Here is a 19,821-nt window from a genome sequence, read left to right as displayed (position 1 = left end):
ATGTAATTTTCCAAGCAAGATCACTGGAGTGGATTGCCATTTCTCCTCCAGGGCACTTATCTGATCCAAGGATCAAACACACATCTCTTTGTCTCCTGCATTGGGAGATAGATTCTTTACCACTAGAGCCACATGGGAAGCCCTAGATATTTATTTCTTACAATTATACTTTTTGTATCAGCATTATATTTTTATATTTAGCTTACATATTTACAAAAAATTAAGTATGAAACTAAGTGCAATTAATATAATATTTTATTACAACATACATTTTAATGTGAAGTAAAATTGAAATAAATACAAGTATTAGTCATAGTCTGTGCATGAAATCTCTCATTAGTAAATGTTCTAATGTTTCTTTTGTGTTGATTAGATCTCTCTTTCCTCAAACACTATGGTTTTAAGATCTTACTGAGCATTTGTGAAAGTCTTAAACAATGACTATTTCCCAAAGAAGTTTTAAGGCCAAAGGCTTATCTTTACTATTGCTGTGCTGAATTCAGTAAGAATAGTTTTGTAGTCAAGCAAAAAGGTTTTCTGCCTTTTCTGCAAGTATATTTTCTTTCCTTAGAGGAAAACCAAGTAGATGTGTTAGTATGTTGGCTAGATAGAATCTTAAATCCCTACTGTTTTAGCAAATCTTTAGTTTCTTAGCAACATATCAATTGCTTTAGCATTTAACACTTGGTCATTCTAATCTCTTCCAATTAGATAACTAAATCTTAAATATATATTGATTATTTTATTAAATAATTAGTAGACCCATAGTTTCTTAGCTTTTGACACTAATAACCTGAAAAGCTGTGTAATAAAAAGACATTGAAAAAAGCAGTTTGTAATAAATTGTATATTTTCTCTTTGTTTCAAAATTTATAAAATGAAAATAATAACTTGGTTATCAGGAGTTAAATGTATGTAAAGATACTTTCTATACATTGATCACATTTATAAATATAGGAGAAGGCAATGGCAACCCACTCCAGTACTCTTGCCTGGAAAATCTCATGGACGGAGGAGCCTGGTGGGCTGCAGTCCATGGGGTCACTAGGAGTCGGACACGACTGAGTGACTTCACTTTCACTTTTCACTTTCATGCATTGGAGAAGGAAATGGCAACCCACTCCACTGTTCTTGCCTGGAGAATCCCAGGGACGGGGAAGCCTGGTGGGCTGCCGTCTATGGGGTCACATAGAGTCGGACACGACTGAAGTGACTTAGCAGCAGCAGCAGCAGCAGATAAGAGAAGTTTGGTTAACTTTTTCTATTATGAGTCAGATAGTAAATATTTTATGCTCTACAGATCATGTGGTCTTCGTCTCAACCACTCAGTTCTCCTATTTATTATGAAAGGGGTCATAGACAGTATATAAATGAATGTGAGTATGTTCTAATAAAATTTTGTTTTAAATAATAGGCAGCAGGTCCTGAATCATATTTTAAACATCAATTTTAACATTTTAAAATTCAATTAATAGTCTATACTTTTCTGTATAACATAAGCATATAAGGAAATCTACAGAGAGTTCTAGCTATCAGGAGGGCAAAAATTCATATACATATGTACAAACCAATACCATTCATAATTATATTTTATTATAAATTAAATGATGTAGATACAGTGATCAAGAAATCAGCATAGACTTAGGTAGTGGAAAAAGTCAGCCAGGATAGAAAATATATTCATATATTAAGCAAAGTAAAGAATTGGTCTGCAAATAATTTTAGACATTTTTTTTTGAACCAATGCTTCCATACACTTACTTTTGTCTACAGCCCAACTAACCTATCTACTATTTCCCCAATCTCTGGAATGCTTCTTTGCCCCTTGCCTTTTCTTCTCTATCCCACACTAGGGCTCATCTCTTTGCCTTGACATTAAATCCATTTCTCAATTATTGTATCAAAATATATATCCTGCAGAAATCACTTCCAGATTATTTCAAATTATTCCTTACTGCTGAATATCCAGACCATTTTGAACCATTCATATTCTATATATTAGTATCACTTAGTGTTTCTCCCTCTTTCCAACTAGTCTTTGAGTTTCTTGAGGATCTTGCTTATTTGTATAGTTTGATGTTGTGTAGCCACCAGACCAAAAACACTGAAATGCAGAATAGTGTATCTATTGAATTGAATGCCTTCAGTATTAATTGAAACAAAGGGGTAAGCTCTTATGCCCAAGGAATCAATAAAGGCTTGAAATATAGTGCTACAAAGAGCTGAATAGCCTCTGACTTACAACTGTATCTAATCTTTTAATTGGCTGTATCTAAGCCAATTTTAATGGGCTCAACTGGACCACCATCATGCTGGTAGTATCCAACTTGACAAACATTCTTTCAGCATTTTTGTTTTCATCAGTGATATAAAAGTATTAATTCTGTTGAATACATCCCTTTTTAGCTACTGGCAAGGTTTTCTGAGGGCTTCCCAGGTGGCACAGTGGTAAAGAATCTGCCTGCCAATGCAGGAGATGCAAGAGACACGGATTCTATTCCTGGGTCGAGAAGATGTCCCTGGAGTAGGAAATGGCAACCCACTCCAGTATTCTTGCCTGGAAAACTCCATGAACAGAGAAGCCTGCAGGTTACAGTCTATGGAGTCACAAAGAGTCAGACACTACTGAGTACACACACACACACACACACAAGGTTTTCTGAATCATCTAAATGTGAAAATGCCTTCTACTCTATTGGAGCACTGACTTGTATCTCCACAGGAACCTTTCAACTTATCATCTAACTGCAAATGTTTTATGGATATGGTAACTATGTCATTCTCTAGTACTTTACCAATTTATGCTTTTGATATTGAAGAACTTTCAGTTTCAAACAAATGTTTGCAACTGGTATCTATCCTGTCCATATTTCACTGTCATTTCAAAAATCATACCTGTGATTTTTGCATCCATGATCAGTACAGGATACATACATAGTCGACATTAGTGTAGCTCATTAGATTTTCCCTCTTTCCTCATTTCTTGCCTCAGAAAAAGATTTCACTCCCTTCCCTATTTGAGGGTGGGTAATATTTTGTAGGGAGTTACCTGGTGGCTCAGAGGTTAAAGCGTCTGCCCACAATGCGGGAGCCCTGGGTTCGATCCCTGGGTCGGGAAGATCCCCTGGAGAAGGAAATGGCAACCCACTCCAGTACTCTTACCTGGAGAATCCCATGGATGGAGGAGCCTGGTGGGCTACAGTCCACGGGGTCGCAAAGAGTCGGACACGACTGAGCGACTTTACTCTTGGAGAAGGCAATGGCAACCCACTCCAGTACTCTTGCCTGGAAAATCCCATGAACAGAGGAGCCTGGTAGGCTACAGTCCATAGGGTCGCTAAGAGTCGGACATGACGGAGCGACTTCACTTTCACTTTTCACTTTCAGGCATTGGAGAAGGAAATGGCAACCCACTCCAGTGTTCTTGCCTGGAGAATCCCAGGGACAGGGGAGCCTGGTGGGAGGCCGTCTAGGGGGTCGCACAGAGTCGGATAAGACTGAAGCGACTTAGCAGCAGCAGCAGCAACACCTTGTAACTACTTCTAGGTAAAACATTTATGTATCAGGGTGAAATCCTTCAGAGCTACATTTTCGCCCTGGCAAGATACTGGCAATATTTGGTGTTTGCTCTTCTGACAGTCGTGGTCTCAGAGTGACATAATTAGAAGAATTGTTCATCTATGATAATATAGAATGAGCAACTGTAACTATTTGATGCTTGAGTCACCAAAATTTGAGAATTGACTTTTGCCATAGTGTAACCTAGTCTATCCTGCATGACATAGAAATCAAAACCAGAAAACAGATGCTCTTGAAAAAAACAAACCTGAATACATGCCGTATCTTAAGGATGGGTCATCTAAGATAAAGAAACTGAGAAATGGAAATTAATGTAATATAGACCAATACATTTGGCTAATTGGTTACCTGAGATTAGATTTAAATTCAGATTATACAATTAATGATGTAGTGTTTAGAAAAAAAAGATTGGACAGTTAGAATGATTATAGTCAATGTTAGATGTTGTTAGGTTTATTTGACAAGATAATTGCAATTAATAAATGGCTTCAGTAAATAATTGGGCCCTTTTCATATATAGAAACAATTTTAAGTAGGAAGTGGCTGTAACTTCTTAACTCTAAGAAGATGAATAATAAAATGAGAAATGTCATAACAAAAATATCAATTAAAGTATACTTTGCAGAAAGATCACATCAGTTGGAGAATCATTACACTAAAAATCTAATAAGTAATACTCTTCTTAGAAAAATCTCTTTTATTGAGAAAATGATTTAGGAAAAGATTTAGTGATATAGCATACCCACTAAAGCTGGTAAACTCAAATTATTTGTAATTAAGTGAAGAGAAAGAAAGGTGTTCCAAGCAGAACTATGATTGTAGTTATTGGCACATGAAACTGATTTCAGTTGTTAAAAATGTTAAGTTATTGAAAGAGCTAGAGTGCCAGAAGAACCACAATCCAGACTAAAAAAGACTGTTACTGTCTGAGACTTAAAATGATTTTTCTCTGGAAAGAGATCCATCTAATAATGCTACTCAACCCCCAGGAGAATAGGATTTTCCAATCTGAACTTCAGATGTGGCCAAGAATATAACAAAGGGTAAAATCTCTGAAAGAGCTACAAAAAGCTATCAAAAACAAGAGACTAACTGACTCATTCCACAAAGCAGAATCAGGGAATATTTGAAAAACAGTCCTTACTACTAGGGTAGTGATACCTCAAAAAGTTTGCCCACTGGTGATTTCAGAATTTCTATAGATTATTACATGCTGTGCCTCACAACTTTCTTTTATCTAAATATAAGTATTGATTGCAGCTTTCCAGTACTTTTTGGACCATCACATATTGGGTTGTATATATCTGGATGAAGGTGAGTCATTTCTGATTTAAAGCTAATTTCACATATCACTTGCAAAGACCTACATGCATCACCCAAAGATCTTATCTTTTAGGTTAATGTTGTGATGAGTTAGTACTTAGGAGTTGTTTACTTTGAGAAGCAAGTATACATTATACGCAGAAAGGAGAGCAAATCAGCTATTCGATGAGCAGAAAGATGTAGTAATTGTAAGTGCTTTTCAGCTCATGTTTCTGGTTCTTCCTCTTTTCAGGTCTTGGTAGGATATACATTTTAACCCACTTCTAAGTGAGTAAAGTCAAGAAACTGGATATAGCTTTTGAGTTGTGAGTGGAGGGCCTTAGGTGTAACCTTCTTTGACTCTGGACCAGTGTCACTCTGGACTGTGACCAGTAAAATTTTAGATGGTATCCAAATGTCATAGATGACTATGAGGGGTAGAGTGGTTGAGCAAGCCTCAGTGGAGATAATTGACAGCAAGAAATACAATTCTGCAGTTTTCAAGTCACTGTGATTTTTGGAAGGTGTTTGTTACTATAGAGTAATGCAGCCTACTGCCAAGCTGATTGACCTTTCCCAAATCAATAGTATAAGTTGTTTTTTGATACATATGTATATTTTTCCAGAAAGAACTAAAAATAGATTCTATGCATGAGAAAACTATTTTAATGACTTGATATGAAGAAGGAAAATGTATGCTTATATCAAGCTAATACACTACTCTCTGTAATGTAAAATATCAATTTTACAATTGATATTGAAATACATTATCAATTTTACAATTGATATTTTAATACAATATCAATTGTGTGCATGCTTAGTAGCTCAGTTGTGTCCATCTGTTTGTGACCTCATGGACTGTAGTCCACCAGGCTCCACTGTCCATGAGATTTTCCAGGCAAGAATCCTGAGGTGGGTTGCCTTGTCCTTCAGGGGATCTTCCTGAATCAGGGATCGAGCCTGCATCTCCTGCATTGGTAGGCAGATTCTTTACCATTGAGCTACCTGTTAAACCCAGGATTTAATCACTGGGTTGGGAAGATCCCCTGGAGGAGAAAATGGCAACCCACTGCAATATTCTTGCCTGGAAAATTCCATGGGCAGAGGAACCTGGTAGGCTACAGTCTGTGAGGTTGCAAAAGAGTTGAATATAACATAGTGACTAAACAACAAAATACCAATACCACAAATAAATTTAACTTAAATATACCTATTATTAATGCCTTATATTTTATACCATATCAGTATAGGCCATAAAAAAATGGCATACAAAGAACAGAGTTGTCACATCGAATTTAGAAAGGCAGTCAGAGCACTTTAAGGATGAGGCTTATAATTATTTTCACTGTTTGAATTTTTGAAACTAACTCAAGTTAGTCTAAAAATTGAACCAGTGTATTTTTAAAAATACCCAGAGGGATAGAATGGGGAGGGAGGAGGGAGGAGGGTTCAGGATGGGGAACACATGTACACCTGTGGTGGATTCATTTTGATATTTGGCAAAACTAATACAGTTATGTAAAGTTTAAAAATAAAATAAAATTAAAAAAAATACATATCTAAAGCATTATTACTTTTTTTTTTTTCCTGTACTAGACTGACAAAGAGCACTATCTCTGAAAGGCTGTTATTTAACTGATTTCTCTTTGAAAATGAAAAATATGTAAACTGCCCAATATTTCTCCAGTGTTTCAAAAGAACTAAAAGCTCTACTGTTAATAGTGCTGATTGTCAAAAGAAAAATCTTCTTATCAAGATAAATTCTTTAGCATTGAAATTTCCCTAAAGGTCATCAGATCAAGCCCTTCAAATTCAGAGATATTTCACAACAGCTATTTTTGTTCCCAGTTTTTGCTATTGCTTTTCCCACTATTTTCTTATAAAGAAGATAATAAAGGTAGAATTTCAAAGGCATTTAACACTTATTCAACTAGATATGCAGTTCCAAAGTCAATCAATGTAGCAAGTATCTTAAGGAAAATTGGAGAAAAATAGAGCCACAGATGTTCTGCAAAAAAAAAAAAAAAATGAAAACAAAACCTTAGCAAATTGATTATTCACATATACAGAGTTGCGGGAACAATGACCCTGACTGAAGGCATTTTGCTTTGTATATACACACTGCTATAAAGCCATCATTAAATTATCCTAAATACATTATTTTTTATCTTTATTCTTTTTTTCTCTTTTTCTTTCAGTCCAATTAAGGATACAAAAACATTAAGTTTTCAGTCTCTTAATATTAAAATAAAACACCTCATTTGTCTCAGAAATAACTTTTTTTTTTTTAATCTTCTGGGATGGTTTCTACTGCACATCTAGATTTTAGATGAAGTTCAAGAACACTAATACTTCACTCAACCCAAACTGTGAGTCCAAGTTATGGTGGAGAAACCAGAAACATATAAATGAGATGAGTCAACTGTGATTAATTTCCCTGCTGATCTGCCACTTTTACTGCCACAATAACTCATGTCATTAACACTGTAATAAAAAAAAGAAACCTGTGAGCACTCCTGGCTCTGGTCTGCATCCATAATTCAATCATATGTGCTGCACCATTCTTGACTGCTCCAGGTTTTCCCAGGTAAGTCCTTATTTTTCTCAGCAGTTTTTGTTCCAGATTCCAATTTACATAGTCTCCTTTATTTTCAAAAGCTGACCTATTGGCACATCTTAGTTGGGGAACATTTTTGTGAAATGACTATATATTCTTTATTTTTTCCTATTTTCATACTGATTTTTTAAAAAGCTATCTAAAATAAAAATCACATATATTAGATTCTTAAATCTGTTTCTCAGTCTTCTCTTGCCTGTATTTCACTCTTCTTAACATAAGAACAAAGTTGAGTCCAACAAGTTCACATTTTTGTATTTCCTTCCAACCCTCCCTATTTTGCTACCACTAAGGCTTGGAAGATAAGAACTATTACTGAAGCATAAAAATTTTGACAATAGCTTTATTTCCAGAATTATAGCTGACTATAACCAATGAGCAATTGGTTAACTTTTCTACTGAGTTGCTTGATTATTAAACATTTAAAAATCTTTTCATTTTATCAATGATCAAGATACTGAAATCTTAAGGCCAAAATATAAGTGAACTCACAGAGGTAAGTAAACGATAAAGTCTGCTTTCATCCTGAGGCAATTTGCCCAGTTGTGCTCTTTAGTTTTAACCTCCTTTTGGGAGAAGACACAGGTGGTAAAACCTGGACTTGTCCCAATCAAGAACCCCGCAAGGTGATTTATTGTTAGACTAAGAATGAAATTTATGACTCCCACATTCCTGAAGCAGTGGGTAAGAAGCTGGGAATGTGCCGTTCTTGGGTACTTGTGCTAGTGGTAGAAGGGAAAAAAAAAATAAATAGAAAAAGATTTTCCTGTGAAATATAACTATAAGTGAGACTTGAAATTAAATTCACAATAGATAGATGATTGGAAGGAAAAGATTTTGTCTTAAAATTGTTGTAAGTGGTCAACAATTCTGTTAGTAGGAAATATAAATCACCTTGAGAAGTAGAAAAAACTACTTCACTATCAGGTCTAAAATAATTCTCACTAGTAAAATTCCAGTGAATATGAGCTCTCAACCCATGAAGAGACTGTCAACTCAAAATTTTATAACTAGCAAAAAAAAAAAAAAATTACAAAACAGCACTTTCAATATAAGGAGAAAAATGAGAGTAACAGAGATTTTTAGACATAAACTCAAGAGTTACCAGGAACAGATTTACTTTTCAACAGGAAGTTCTATGACGTGGAAGTGTTAGTTGCTCAATTATGTCTGACCTTTTGTGACCTCTTGGATTGTAGCCCACCGGACTCCTCTGTCCATTGGATTTTCCAGGAAAGAATACTGGAGTGGGTTGCCATTTCCTTCTCCAAGGGATCTTCCCAACCCAGGGATTGAACCCTGGTGTCCTGCATTGCAGACAGATTCTTTACTGACTGAGCCACAAGGGAAGACCATGGCAATTCTATGGGATAGACTTTTTAGGCCAATGTAATTTAGTAATTAAGAATAATTATTCTAAATAAATTATGCAAAGTACATTAATTTCAGTGGTTTATTAAAAGTAATGTGTAAAGAAAAAGAGAAACATATATAATACAATTAATTATATAATATAATAATATGTTGAAAGTTTATAAAATAATATAAATAATTAGCAATATAATTTTATAAATTAGAGGGAGGGTGATTAATTTGTGCCAACATTTTTGAAAAATCTGGAAGAAGGATGGAGTTTTATAAACTTTAGAGTTTGATATATTAAGTTATCAGTTAACTTTTCTAGAAAAATCATTAAAAGAAAGGAGTAAAGGGAGAAAAATGAAATAGAAAAACATTTTTTAAAATTAATCAGTCACCACCCAACCCCCAAAAAAGGCAAGGAAGGGAAATACAAAATAAAAGGGAGAATCGAATGATCAATGATGTTAAATAGTAATCCAGAATGGGCATTATTTTAGAAACACCAGATTGGCAAAAATATTAAGCTTAAATAATAATGTACTATAGAGGATACAAAGCAATGAGAGCACTTTCTAATGACATATATGTGTGAGTATCAGTTGGGGTAACCATTTTAGAAAACAAGTCAGCATTAATTTATAAAGTGAAATGTATAAATATGCTTCACAAAAGAAAGTCACACCTAGGTTTAAACTTAGAGAAGCTTAGTTCCTACATGCATGAATCCCCAAACATTTATAAAAATATCCAATCCCACTGACTGGATGAAAACAACCTGGAAATAACCATCATGAATATAATGGATAAACAAATAATGATATAGTTAATTAAAGAATTCTCAATATCTGTAAAACTGAATCAAAAATGCTACATTCAGCTACATGGATCAACATCAGAATCAACATTGAATGATAAGGGCATAGATTCCACATCTATGAAGTTCCCCAAGCTTCTAAAATTATATAGGCTTTCTAGTGATATACATCTATATCAGTAGATACAGTAAAACTCTAAAAATTAAGTTAAAATGATAAATCCCACATTCAATTAATGGTTAATGCTGAAGTGGAAAAATAGAGATGTATATACAAGGTGACTTTAGTGTTAGAGTTGGACACGACTGAGCGACTTCACTTTCACTTTTCTCTTTCATGCATTGGAGAAGGAAATGGCAACCCACTCCAGTATTTCCTGGAGAATCCCAGGGACGGGGGAACCTGGTGGGCTGCCGTCTATGGGGTCTCACAGAGTCAGACATGACTGAAGTGACTTGGCAGCAGCAGCATACTCTTTTTAAAAATGGATTATTATATATTTTTTTAATTTTTTCCCTACTTTATTAGTATTTTTGTATGTATTATTGAAGAGAAATGACAAATAAAATTTCTTGTATAAAGTAGAAGTTAGATATGAAGCTGATAATTTTGAGGAAAAGTTGCCTTTATTAATATAATTTGGGCTCCAGTTTGTTCTGTAAACATTTTATATTAATTCAATCTTTCAGCCTGTGGTTTGCCAACTTTCCTTTCTTTCCCTTTTTTGTCAATATGTCTTTCATGGATATAATAACCTATGTATTTTCTGATAGTGACAAACATTCTAACAATCCTAAAAGTATATTGAAATTTTAATTTTTTGAAATATATTGACAAAATAATTATTTTCCTCCCATGTGATGCCAAAGGGCAGTCACATCATAATATTTGTGTGGTTTCATTTGTACATTGATTGGTAATGCTATGTCTTGATTTCATCTATAAAGTTTTGATTTGCTACTGGTTATCAAATTAAAATCCAAGAACTGTTTACTGGCTTTCAGCTTATTTGAAGAAGCATTTTTCTCCCCACACTCTAAATTTTGGGTTGGAGGATCAGGACTCCACATGTCCTAAAATGTGCTATAAACCTTAAAGTGCTCTCTGTTTCCTGATTTTTCTTTCTTGTTAATGTAAACCATGGCTGTTCAATAAATCCTAAATCTTTCAACTTTTGTCTTGAAAATGAAAGATTTACACTTTATACTGTATCATCCAGCATGTAGCTGTTTTCATTTATCTTTATTTTTTTCTGACAAGAAAAAAAAATTGTAAGAATTTCACAGTAAACCTTTCAGTTTTATAGCATTGTTTTTGGCATGTAAAGAATTTGTAGGTAGATTACAGCACGTCCAAAACTATACCCATAGATCAATGTGGAGCAAATACAAAATGGTTAATATTTGAATGTAAATGTTTTTTAAAGCAAGTCACTCCTTTGCATGGTTGGCCTTTAGTCTAAACAGAAATAAAACATTCAAACAGAATGTAATCAATACATTCTCGATATTGGTGTTTGTTGGCAGAGTTATTTCTCTTCATGTCCTGATTATTTTCTGAAGTCTCCAAGAAAGTGGTAAATCTTATTTTCATTTCTTACAAAGGTCTTCTGTACCCATAAGTAGATTCAAATCCATTTGGTGAAGACTCTGTGGAAGATATTCAAATATTATGGTGCTATGATCAATTAGTCTTCATCAGAAATTAAGGAAGACACTTCTATTCACAATTAAATAGGAGTTTGAAACTGCCAAAATTTCAAGTGCAATTATGTTGCAAAAGAGAAGAATTGGAGGAAGATCAATAATGAAAGAAAGGAAAAAATAATTAAACAAATGAATACATGTACCCGTATGTTTCAAGTGGCACTATTTACAATAGCCAAGATATGTTACTAACCTAAATGTCCATTGACAGATAAATGGATAAAGAAAATCTGGCACATATAAACAATGGGATACTACACAACCATAAAAAGAATGAAATAATATCATTTACAGCAACATGGATAGACCTAGATATTATCGTAAGTGAATTAAGTCAGAAAAAGAAAGACAAATATGCATATTATATCATTTACATGGTAAATCTAAAATATGACATAAATGAACTTGTTTATATAAACAGAAATAGACTCAGACATAGAGAACAGACTTGTGATTGCCAAAGGAGAGAGGGATGGATGGATCAGGAGTTTGGATTAGCAGATGCAAAATATTTTATATAGAATGGATAAATGACAAGATCCTACTGTATAGCACAGGAAATTATATTCACTATCTGATAATAAACTATATTTTAAACAATATGAAAAGAATTTACATGTAACAGATTCACTTTTTTATATACTAGAAACTAATACATTATAAATCAAATATACTTCAATAAAAATAAATTTAAAGAAATGGGAGAATGTACACTCAAATAAAAATACTACAACAATATGAACAGGTTTTCAAATAAAAATTCAGAAAGACAAGGAATGGAATTATTTCCTTGAAGCAATAAATGCAGATTATGATATAAAAGAAAAATATGACAATAAAAGGAACAGTATGATATACTATAAGTAATTCTTAAAAAATAAAGTATAGCTTTTGAAATTAAAAATATGAGGCAAATTAACTGAATAGACATCACTGATGAGACAACTGGTGACCAAAGAGCAAACTGAGGCATTATCCCAGAATGCAACGCAAATATATGTACAGATTAAATCAAGTAATGTCCAATGAGTCAGAGTATCAACAGTTATAAGACTTTTCAGAAAAAACAGCAAAAATGGTTAGAAGAAAGATAGTTAAGAATTTTCTAGAACTGAAAAAGTGAAATTTCTCATAGAAGAAAACTTGGTGAGTACTGCCTACGTAATTGAAAAGAAGCAAAAAGGCAAAAAGAAAAACACATACTGACACACTGCAGTGAATCTCATAAACGTTGAGACTAATAATAAGATTCCTGACATAACATAATGTAAAGACAAATTACCAAGAATGAAATGAGAATGAGTAGTGATTTGTGTGTGGCTGTGGACATAGTCATATTAGACTCTCTGTGACCCCATAGATGGTAGGCTGCCAGGCTCCTCTGGTCATGCAGTTTTCCAGGCAAGAATACTGGAGTGGGTTGTCATTTCTTCCGCCAGGGATCTTTCCAACCCAGAGATCAAACCTGCGTTTCTGGCATCTCCTACATTGACAGGCAGACTCTATGACTAGAGCCACCTGGAAGCCTGAAAATAAGCAGTATTATGTTTTTATCAGCAATATTTGATAGAGGAAAAATGAGAAAATATTGTCAAAGTGTGACATAAAATGAAGTTAAAATACATTTTAAGTCTAAATGTTAATAATAAACTGAATTTATTATTAATGCAAAATATATATACATATTAAATATATAATAAATACATACATGATAAATATATAATTTATTTATTATTGATTATTAATTATTAATTAATTTTCAACTGACATAAATGTGTATTGATGAATGCCAGTGAGATATGAAATTACTCAAAGTCTTTGATTTCTAAGTGAAAGAATACCAAATCTGTTTAATTTCAATATGTATTAAGTAATGAAAGATTGTATATTAAAAATATATTTGGCAAAACTAATACAATTATGTAAAGTTTAAAAATAAAATAAAATTAAAAAAATAAAAATATAAGCAAACTCTAGGAAAAATAGATATAGAAACTAGAACTTCTAATCAAGCATAAAGTATAGGAGAAAAGAAAAAATAAAACATGATAAATACATACTTTTATGGACAGCTATTGGCATTTCTTCTTTTGCTTATGATTAACTGGGATACTGCAGAGCCGTTTTAATAATATTATTACTATTTAGAGTGACAGGATCACTGGTTCTTCAGTAATTACCATTTTCTCTGATGTTATGTAAATAGTGTACTCTAAATTGTAAAGCTGATATCAAATCTGATGGGATATAATGATTTTTTATGTAATTTATTTTACTTATGTAAACACAACTTTTAATGATGTATAGATATAATTCACATACTATACAAACATCCATTTAAAGTATACCTTTCGATGATTTTAGTACAGAGTTGTGTATACATCACCATAATCAATTTAGAGCATTTTCTTTATCAGCCCCCAAACATCCCAGCTCTCCCTAGCTCTCTCTCCACAACCCCTCATCTTCCCCAGTCATAGGCAACCACTAACCGACTTTCTGTCTGCACATTTTTCCTATTCCGGATGTGTCACATGTGGAATTACACAATTTGTGGTTCTTTGTGTCTGGATTTTTTCACTAAAAATAATATTTTCAAGGTCCATCCATATTGTAGCATGTATCAGTACTTCGTTTCTTTATTGCCAAACAATATTCTGTTATGTAGGCATACCATATTTTATTTATCATTTCATTGGTTAATAGGCACTTTTTTTCCCTAACTTTTTGGCTACTCTGAATAATATAACTATTCATGAGGAAGTTTTTGCCAGAACATATGTTTTCAGTTCTCTTGGGTCTCTGTATCTAGCAGTGAAATTCCTCAGTCAAATAGTTTAACCATGTGAGGAACTGCCAGGATGTTTTTCAACATGGCTGAGCCATTTTACATTCCTACCAGTAGTTTATGAGAGATTCAGTTTCTTCACATCATTGCTCACACATGTGATTATCAATCTTTTCTAACCTTCAGAGTGGCTAGGAAATGCTATCTTATTGTGGTTTTGATTTGCATTTCCCTGATGACTAATGTGAGTTGGACTGTGAAGAAGGCTGAGTGCCAAAGAATTGATGCTTTTGAACTGTGGTGTTGGAGAAGACTCTTGAGAGTCCCTTGGGCTGCAAGGAGATCCAACCAGCCCATTCTGAAGGAGATCAGCCCTGGGATTTCTTTGGAAGGAATGATGCTAAAGCTGAAACTCCAGTACTTTGGCCACCTCATGCGAAGAGTTGACTCATTGGAAAAGACTCTGATGCTGGGAGGGATTGTGGGCAAGAGGAGAAGGGGATGACAGAGGATGAGATGGCTGGATGGCATCACTGACTTGATGGACGTGAGTCTGGGTGAACTCCGGGAGTTGGTGATGGACAGGGAGGCCTGGCGTGCTGCAATTCACGGGGTCACAAAGAGTCGGATACGACTGATCTGATCTGATGGCTAATGACATTGAGCTTCTCTTCACTTGCTTTTTAGCCATTTATTTATCTTCTTTAGAGAAATGTCTATTTAGGTATTTTGTTCATATTTCATTGAGTTGAGTGTGGTGTGTGCTAAGTTGCTTCAGTCATCTCCAATTCTTTGTGACCCTATGAACTGTAGACCACCAGGCTCCTCTATCCATGGGGATTCTCCAGGCAACAAACTGGAGTGAGTTCCCATGCCCTCCTCCAGAGGATCTTCCTGACCCAAGGATCAAACCCACATCTCTTTTGTCTCCTTCACTGTCAGGCAGGTTCTTTACCACTAGCACCACCTGGGAAGTTCCCTTTATTGAGTTATTCTTTTTAAATGATTGAGTTTTAATATGTCATTTTTGCACATGTTAGATAAAGGCACACAACACACCCTTAACATTATTCTCAAATTCTCAAACCCTAAAAATTAATTTAAAATTGAACCTTAGATAAGCAAGATATTTACTTTTGTGAGAACATGGCAAAATTTCTCCTATAATTTGCATTCTGACTCAAATACATTAAAATCAACACATCTTGACTGATTAATCTTTTCCAGAAATGTATAGAAATTTTTACTTTTCTCATTTTTCTTATCAACAACTACCTTTCTTTCCATTTTTTATATATGGCTGTCTCAGAGTTAACTGGGAATACTTTTAGTACATGGTTCTAATAGAGCCAATATTTCACAATAAACATATTTAATTATGGCTACTTCTTAAAAGCTGAACACCAATCATTTTTTAAAAATAATCTATTCTAATTATACTTCTTTCTCACTTAAATTAAAAAAGTGTATGTCTTAACAGAGTACACCGTATTATATAAGGTATTATAAATTTACTAACATCTCTTCTTTTAATTCAGACTAGTATTTCTTAATCATTTTGGTTCTCTGTTTTCTGGTATTGTCACACCTTAGGACTCTACACTCCCCTACTTCCCTTGTTTATTTTTATCTCTGTCCAGTAACTGTGCAATTTCAATTTTTTTTTCCAACTAAGAGAGATGTTCTTTTTCTAGCATATTAAGTATTCTGGTCATCTGTTAATCAGCTCAAGCTTCTGTTTTCACAAATATAATATTTATCATTCTTCTAGTATCTTAATTGATCCAAATTAAACTGAGATGTGTACTCTGCATTTCCAATGAAATGCACTCAAGTCCTTCCAGAGAATCAGGCCAGGCCTCCCCTATAAACTGTAATTCTTTTGGAATCATTTTGAATGCATAGGTCTCACAAATTTAACTCCACAGAAGCTAACCTTTTAAGTAGTATCAATACCACTATTATCTTAAATGTGGTTCTGAAAGTAATTTTAGTTTCTAAGTAAATTAAAACAGAAATATATGCATTTTTTTACTTTCATAATATAACCAAACTGTAAGTGTGTTAAGCACCTATCTTGTACTTGAATTGTGCCTAAATGCCACAATACACAGAAGTTTTGAAAAACTTCAGCTCAAAAGCCAGTGGTGTGGGGGGAAAAAAACACAGAGCATTTAGAAACTTTTATCTCATCTCTAAGAATAGTTAAGATATCTATATTCTAAGCCATCATAGTATCTGTATTCTTAATTTCAGGTTTAAATTATGGCTTATAATTTTATATATTTTAAATATTTATGTATTTCTAAAGTTTTGAACATATATATATGAATGTTTTCATGTATCATGCTTTTTTATATATCCTATTATGTAATATGCATGTACAATTCATATATTCAATAGAATGTTATTTGCAAAAGTCATGTTTGACTTGCTGTTATTATGTATCAGGAATTAAATTATAATAAATAGATCTTAAAATATATATAATGAATCAACAATTGGAGAAAGGAATCAATGGAAGCTTGAATAATCTTAGCATTTTTTGAAGAGGTAATGAAGCTAGGAGGAACTGAGAAAGATGTTGAAATGTAAAGAGTAAAAAAAAAAGTGTAAATGAAAGGAATTCTAGTGTGAGAGACAAATTAAGTAAATGAAAACAGGAAATTGTATGGTACTCTCATTTGATAAAAAGGGACATTGACAAGAATAGTGTACAATGGTTGTGTGTAGGCAATTCAATTAGGTATATTGTATGAAACAAAATTATCAACGGTTTTAAAATTAGATAGTTAAGACCCCTGCAATAGAACAAGAGAGTCATTGAAGATTTTTACCCTGGGAGTGACACAAAGGAAGCAATAGTTAAAAGAAATATTACTTGCCACATTTCTGGTAGTTTTCTGTCCTGAAGCTATGTGCAGAGTGAATTGGAAGATATTTGAGTCTGGGAGATAATTCAAAGCTAAATGTTGTCCTCAGATCTAAAAGTTTCACTTAGCCTAGATTTTTTTGGGGAAAAAAAAAAAATCATGTAACACCCAAAACTATTCATTATTCCACATTTGTCCTTACTTATCTTTTTCAGTTTTATTTCTTCTAAGAGATAAAATAATACACATTTTTTTTGAATTGGCAATGTATAAATAAATGAAAGCTATAAATATATGGAATGAGAATCAATTATAATTGCTCACTTAGAAAAGAGCTGCCACATTCAAACATGAGACCATGAAACCCTGGATAACACTAGTGACACAGGGGCTCTACAAGCATATAGGAGAGATATTTCAGAAATCACGTATCATGAATATTTAGTAAGAAAAAGAATATGCATTAGGCATAATCAGAGGATGAGTTAAAGATAATTTTGTTTGTGTTACCTCCTGGGAATTTAACTGCTATATGGAAAGAGAAAAAAAAACTAAGATGAACAGATGAAGCAATTGGGTTTTAGGATTTCATGTGACCACAAAATATTCAAAAGAACATATCCAGGAAACAATTTCAAGCAGAGAAGAATTTCAATGAGAAACTTGGGAGCCAGCAGCATAGTGAAAAAGGTGATGTGTGTAAAACCACTAAAATAGATCGGATTTCTAAAAGAGAAGGGGCATATAGCAGAAAGAGCAGAGGGGTGGGATTTATTACTACATAATTTCATATAATGACCATGATGACTGGGTTGGAGTAAGAGGTACCTATTTTCTTTCACAAACAAGGAAATTAGAGAATGTTAATGTATCTCCAAAGTAACACAGGTAATAACAGTGGCACAATGAGGATACAACAAAAAAAACCCCACTGCCCCATCCCCCATACTACAGGTGGCACCGTAAACTCCAGTAGACCTTCTGTGGAGAATGGAGCAGTGTGTATCAAAAGTCTTATAAATGCTCATATATTTTGATACAGTAATAACATTCTTGTTGATTTTCCCAAGGAATTGAACACACAAACATGAACACACACACATACACACACATTTATCTGTATCAACATTCACTGTAGTCATATTATTAAGAGTAAATATTAAAAGCAGTATCTGTATCTAACAGCAAGACATTATTTACACATGTTATCTCATCTATATAATACAGTACTATGCAACCTTTATAATTATGTTCTTAATGCACATGAGAGAGTGGAAATGCCAGGAATATATACAATGAGAAAAGCAGTATAAACAGGAAATAAACTATTTATTCAAAGTGCTATTTCAGGAAAAATAAAGTTTACAGTATGTTTTTAATTTTAAAACAAAATTACTTTATTATATTCCATGAAGAACATTTTTTATTAAAGTTTAGATTACTTCATTAAGTAAATGAATATTAAGAAGAAAATTACACTACATTATAGATGCTACCATAGGATTAATAACCAGAAATGTTTAAATAATTACTCTTTTCTGCAAGTGTGTTCAGTGTTCAAATTCATTAATTTCATTATCAATCTGTGGAATAAGCCATCTAGAAGGTATAAATGAAGAACTTAGCTCCAAAAGATGAAGTCCCTTGCCCTCAATCACATAAGGATTTCATAGTAGTTTTGCTAGGTCAAGAATCTTCATTCTTTAAATCCTAGGTATTGAGAACCTGTTATATTTAAATAATATTTTAATTTTGTATAAATAGTAATATCTTTATTTTATGTAAGTAGTTCTTATTCTATCAAATAGAAATATTACATGTAATATCCCTAACTTCATCCTAAATTTCACAAATAACAGTAAGGTATCTTTACTGGGCTTCCCTGGTGATCCAGTGGTAAAGAATCCACCTGAAGATGCAGGAGATGAGAGTTCAGTCCCTGGATTGAGAATATCCCCTGGTGAAGGAAATGGCAACCCACTCCAGTAGTCTTGCCTGGATAATCCCATGGACAGAGAGACTAGTGGGCTACAGTCCATGGGATCGCAAAGAGGCAGATATGACTTAGCAACTAAACAACAACTTTAAATCTACTATTATATAAAATGTCTCCCATAAGCATCATGATAAAATTAAGTCTAAGCTTTATTCAAATTATTAAGTTTTTATAATTGTCTGAATTACCTGAGATTTCACAGTGAGGGGGTTTATTATCTATACCATGTTCAGGGCCTTGAATTCTTTAGTTTCTTTAAAATGCAAAACATATCTTCAAAGCAGGTGATCAATTCTAGGATTTTGTTTGCATTTCCTCTGGTGAAATAGAGTTTCACTTTATTCCATTAATTGAGTTATATATTCTTAAAAGTAAAATATCTGTGTTGAGGGTCATCCAGAGACTTTTGATGGATATTCAGTATAAGAATTACGCTTTTGCTAAACACAGCCTTCTAGCCATAATTTTTCTGGGATCTACTATAAAGTGAAAGTTACTCAGTTGTGTCTGATTCTTTGCTACCTCATGGACAGTATGATCCATGGAATTATCCAGGACAGAATACTGGAGAGGGTAGCCTTTCCCTTCTCCAGGGGATCTTCCCAACTCTGGGATCAAACCCAGGTCTCCTACTTTGCAGGTGGATTCTTTTCCAGCTGAGCCACAAGGGAAGCCCAAGAATCCTGGAGTGGGTAGCCTATCCCTTCTCCAGTGGATCTTCCTGACCCAGGAATCTGACCGGGGTCGCCTACATTACAGGCGGATTCTTTACCAACTGAGCTA

Source organism: Bubalus kerabau, chromosome 7, assembly GCF_029407905.1.
Source record: "Bubalus kerabau isolate K-KA32 ecotype Philippines breed swamp buffalo chromosome 7, PCC_UOA_SB_1v2, whole genome shotgun sequence".
Lineage (NCBI taxonomy): Eukaryota > Metazoa > Chordata > Mammalia > Artiodactyla > Bovidae > Bubalus > Bubalus kerabau.
The sequence above is the reverse complement of the archived record's forward strand: the minus strand, read 5'-3'. Positions refer to the sequence as shown.